This window comes from Miniopterus schreibersii, assembly GCF_964146895.1.
Source record: "Miniopterus schreibersii genome assembly, chromosome: 8".
Classification (NCBI taxonomy): Eukaryota; Metazoa; Chordata; class Mammalia; order Chiroptera; family Miniopteridae; genus Miniopterus; species Miniopterus schreibersii.
In genome coordinates, this window is record NC_138109.1 from 76,944,862 (window position 1) to 76,950,590 (window position 5,729).

Below are 5,729 nucleotides of genomic sequence, written 5' to 3' on the forward strand. Positions count from 1 at the left end.
ACATGTATAGGGGCTTCATTTTTTAATTACTAGTATTGTCTAGTGCAGATGTCCTGGACTTGTGTCCTCAGACAGGTAACAGCAGGTTCACTTTGCAGCTTATTAAAAGTACAAATTCTCTACCCACTACCCACATACTGGCACCCAGCCATTTGTGTAACAACTCCAGGTGATTCTGATACATGCTAAAGTTTGAGAAGCACTGATTTAGACGTTTTGCTTGTTTCTTTGTTGTTGTTTTTAAAGCCAGCTACAGATTTCAAACCATTAGTGAATCTTTAGATTATTTTAATAGATCTTGACTTGCATTTTTTAAATGAGACAGGATGGAATGGATAGAATGAGATGGACTTGGGAAAGAATCAGCGTGCAGACATCATTTTACTAGGGTGAGCATTGTTTTCATTACACACACACGTATGTGTATATACATGTATTTATATTTATATATACACACACACATATATACACAAGTATATTATGTACTAGGTAATAATGTAAAATATATTTCTTACATTTTGATTGAGATAAAACATTTTGAACGTCAGTGTTTGTGAGATGGACCCCTGCAAAGTTGGATTGCTAATTATAAATGAATGATATTGCCGAAGTGCTCTAAAACCACTTTCTTAAATGGTTTAATGATCTCTTTTTTTTGTACTACAAATGTGTATTATTTCTCTATGAGTACGACAAAGGTGTTCAGAGCAGGTACATTTCTGAATTATCACATATTCTAGAATAATATATTTTGAACTAATGAGGATTTACAGTATATATTTTAGGCCTTTCTTTCTAAAGAATGTAGCAGTATTTCCAGAGTATCCCTAATAAAATGTAAAGTGAATGCAGTTTACTTTGGTCAACAGCAACATTAAAAACAAACAAAAACAAATAGACCTAACCCGTTCGGCGCAGTGGTTAGAGTGTGGGCCCAGGGACTGAAGGGTCTCAGGTTCAATTCCAGTCGGGCACATACCAGGGTTGCAGGCTCATTCCCTGGTCCAGGTTGGGGCACATGCAGGAGGCAACCAATCGATGTATGTCTCTCATATTGATGTTTCTCTCTCTCTGTCTCTTCCCCTCCCTTCCACTCTCTCTAAAAAATCAATGGAAAAAATATCTTCAGGTAAGGATTAACAAACAAACAAACACAAACAAGCACTTACCCTGTGCTGGGAACTGTTATAAGCACTTTACAAATCAATCTCTCAAATTCAACAAGCACCTAATAAAATTTATAGCTAACATTTACAAAAACCCTAAGTAAGCACATCCATCCATAAAGCACCTTTTGGAATAGGCACTACTGTTTGCATTCTTAGTAAGTGAGGAAACTAAAATTCATATTCAGGTCCAGGTAACTCTGGGGCCTGAATTTTGAACCATTAAGTTATAGTAAGTCATTCATTCAAGGAATATTTCTTGACCACTTTTTTTGTGCCAGGTCCCTTGCTAATCAATATATGTACATAACATCACTCCTTCTCCCAGGCAGCTAATAATCTATCGGGCTAGATAGACATTAAATTTTCAGGGAAAAAAGTCTTAATTATAAATCAATAATAATTGCAAGAAGCTGTGAGCTCACATGACCTGAAGGTGAGTCTGGTTTGCTGCCTCCCCCAAAACAGTGTGCATCAGCCCTTGGACACTCTAGATATGCTTGGGCATAGCAAAGCAGGATCATTGAAAAGTTACTTTCAAATAATTTGATACCTTTAAAAAAAGCATCTAGCCCTGCTGGTATGCTCAGTTGGTTGAGCGTGATCCCATGCACCAAGAGGTCACCAGCTGGATTCTCATCAAGGCACATGCCCAGGTTGTGGGCTCGGTCCCCAGTGGGGGCCCTTCAGGAGGCAGCCCATCGATATGATTGATGTTTCTCTCTCATCAATGTTTCTCTCTCTCTCCCTACCTCTCTCTCTCAAATCAATAAAAACATATCTTTTAAAAAGCATCTAAATACCCATATGGGAGAAAACAGCACCTTGACTTCCATGCGATTGCAGTATAGCATTAAAAAAAAAAAAAAAAGAAATATGAGACATTAAAAATGACATAAAGAATAAAACAAAAAAGTATGTTTCTACTCCCCAGCTAAGGATAATATTTCCATATTCAAGCCAATACTTGGCAGACTTTTGAATACGTTATGGAAAGTAGGGAGTATACCATATTCTGTTCAGTATTTAGGCTTATTTAGTTGTTCTTTAGCAAAGTATTTTATACTGAATTTAGAGTTACAAAAATATTACAAAGATAATATAGAGATTTCCTATACCCCACACAGCTTCTCCTATTATTGACATCTTACATCAGTATAGTACATTTGTCACAATTAATGGGCCAATATTGATACATTATTATGTATCAACTTGGTTGTTAATATATGAGGTTCCTAAGTCATATGTAGTAGGTATTTATAAGTCTAGTGACTGTAACTGATGTGTGTTCAGTGTTAAGGACATACAAAATGGAAACCATTCTCGGCTCCTCTCTCTAAGGTATCCAGGTCCATCCTTGTTGCTGCAGGGACACCTGCACCCACTGCCGTCATGACTGAGAAGATGACCCTTTGTGACACCCTCAAGGGCCACAATGGCTGGGTGACCCAGATCGCTACCACTCCCCAGTTCCCAGACATGATACTGTCTGCCTCTCAAGACAAGACCCTCATCGTGTGGAAGCTGACCAGGGATGAGACCAACTACGACCTCCCACAACGTGCTCTTCAGAGTCATTCCCATTTTGTTAGTGATGTGGTCATCTCCTCAGATGGCCAGTTTGCCCTCTCTGGCCCCTGGGATGGAACCCTTCACCTCTGGGATCTCACACTGGGCACCACCATATGCCAATTTGTAGGCCATACCAAGGACATGCTGAGTGTGGCCTTCTTCTCTAACAACTGGCAGATTCTCTGGCTCCCAAGATAAAACCATCAAGTTATGGAATACTCTGGGTGTATGCAAATACACTGTCCAGGATGAGAGCCTCTCAGAATGGGTGTCTTGTGACCATTTCTCACCCAACAGCAGCAATCCCACCACTGTGTCCTGTGGCTGGGACAAGCTGGTCAAGGTGTGGAACCTGGCAAACTACAAGCTGAAGACCAATCACATCAGCCACACAGAATACCTAAACACTGTGACTGTCTCTCCAGATGGATCTCTCTGTGCTTCTGGAGGCAAGGATGGCCAGGCCATGCTGTGGGACCTCAACAAAGGCAAGCACCTTTATGCACTTGATGGTGGGGACATCGTCAATGCTGTGCTTCAGCCTTAATCGCTACAGGCTCTGTGCTGCCACTGGCGCCAGCATCAAGATCTGGGACATGGAGGGCAAGATTATTTTAGATAAATTGAAGCAAGAAGTTATCAGTACCAGCAGCAAGGCCAAGCCACACCAGTGCACCTCTCTGGCATGGTCTGCTGATGGCCAGACTCTCTTTCGGCTACACAGACAACTTGGTGCAACTGTGGCAGGTTACCGATGCACCCGCTAGAAATATATGGCAAAGCTTTAGAAATAAAAAACTGACTTGTAGAAAGAAGAAAGAAAGAAAGAAAGAAAGAAAGAAAGAAACCATCGTTATATCGCTAGGAGACCTGATTTACTGGGTACATTAGAATGACTGGTAAGTAGGGTATCGATGGCTCCTTTTAAATTACTAAAGGATGTGTTAAGGAACTTGTTGAATTGAAGCCAAATTAACAACAACAAAAAACACACAAAAAACCTCTCAGATTGTTTTGGGGGTTTTATTTTTGGAAGTATGGGAAGGAATTAAAAGGCCACCTAAATGAGAGCAATTTAGAGCTTGCTATAGCAAGGGAATCATCAACAATCACTTGTGTTGGGGAGAGACTTAAAGGTAGTCATAAGAGTATGAAAGCTTATAGTGAGAAGGGAAGTTGTCAGGTATGCTCTGATTAGAGGTTGTTGTCGTGGGGAAGCCAGCAATCAGCTAACTAGAGGCAGGGCATCTCATGTTATTGATTTGGAAGCATATTTGGCTTTTTCTGGTTGTTTCTGTATTGGAAGTGGGAAGCAAAACATGGAGATCTGGGAGTCCACATTCTGACTATTCTAGAACAGTTGCTGAAGAAAACATGGTTGGCTTCTGGATTGGTTGTTTGAGAGTTTTTTTAAATTTTCTCTCGGTATTTTTAATATATTTAGTCTTCTGATTTTCATTGTTTCCATTGAGAAATCTGCTATATTTTTGTTCCTTTGAAGGTAACCTGTCCTCTTGCTATTTTTAAGATTTTCTCTTTGTTTTTGGTTTTTGGCAGTTTTACTATGATGTGTCTAAGTGTTTTGTGTATTTATCCTGCATTGGGTCACAGGACTCATTGAATCTATGTATTGATATCTTTGCCCAGTTTGGATCACCTATTATCTCTTTCTCATTTCTATATCTCTATCTATCTCTGTCTCTGTCTCTATCATCTCTATCTCTATCTCTATCTCTATCTCTATCTCTATCTCTATCTCTATCATCATCTATCTCTCATCTCTATCTACCTCTATCTCTATCTCTATCTCTATCATCATCTATCTATCATCTCTATCTATCTCTATCATCTATCTCTATCTCTATCTCTGATCATCTCTATCTCATCATCTCTATCATCTATCTCTAGTTCTTTCTTTGGAAGAGCAGAGAATTTTATTATTATTGTGCTGAACTAAAACGTTCTCATCTATTGGTCCTATAGGAACAAGCTATGAAAATTATTTACTTATTTTTACATCTTAAATCTAAATAAAAAATTTTCACCCATTATCTCTTAATGTTACTGCTACCTCAGTCTCTTCTTCCCTTCTTCCCTTTTTTTAAAAAATATATCTTTATTGATTTCAGAGAGAGGAAAGGAGAGGGAGAGAGAGACAGAAACATCAATGAGGAGAGAGTCATTGATCAAGCCCGCAACCAGGCATGTGCCCTGACCGGGAATCGAACCCTGATCGCCTGGATCCTAGGCCGACGCTTAACCACTGAGCCACGCACTGCCGGGCCCCCCTTTTTTTTTTTTTTTTTAATATATCTTTATTGATTTCAGAGAGAGGAAGGGAGAGAGAGAGAGAGAGAGAAACATCAATGATGAGAGAGTTGTTATTGATCAGCTGCCTCCTGCATGCAAACTGCCATCTCCTGGATTATAGGCCAGTGCTCAACCACTGAGCCACACCTGGCCAGGCTCTTCTTTCCTTCTTGAGGTCTAATGAATATATGTTAGAATGCTTCACATAGTCCTACATGTCTGTGATCTTTTCTGATTTTTCTGTTTTGTTTTTCCGCTTCATTCTAGGTACTTGATTCTGACTTATCTTTTAGTTTACTAATTCTCTCTTCAGTTGTGTCTGATCTGATCTTACACTTTTTTGTTGTTGTGCTCTTTAATCCAGACTATCCATTTGATTTATTAGTTTCTTTGTTCTTGGTTGAAATCCTCAAAACCAGTTTGGTTTTCTTAATCTCCTTGACCTTAATAATATATTTATTTTGAAGTTGATGTCTCAAACTCTAATATTTGTAGCCTCTGTGGGTCTGTCTCTATTATCTGCTGTTTCTATTGATTTTAGTACATGTTATTTTACTTTTGTGTGTCTGATTATTTTTGTATGTGCAGATGTTGTTTTTGCAAACTTGCAGAAACGTTTAAAGTCTGGGATAATGCTATCTTTTTCTCCAAAGAGGATTTAAGTTTGCTTCTGCTAGCTAC

At 39.1% G+C, this 5,729-nt stretch overlaps 1 pseudogene across 1 annotated transcript; it reads left to right on the plus strand.

Moving 5' to 3' along the window:
- The first annotated feature begins 2,521 nt into the window (after positions 1-2,521).
- LOC308560981 (small ribosomal subunit protein RACK1 pseudogene) lies at positions 2,522-4,140 on the plus strand (annotated as a pseudogene). Its single transcript has 2 exons — positions 2,522-3,485; positions 4,045-4,140. The product of its transcript is annotated as a small ribosomal subunit protein RACK1 pseudogene (transcript).
- Positions 4,141-5,729: the final 1,589 nt, after the last annotated feature.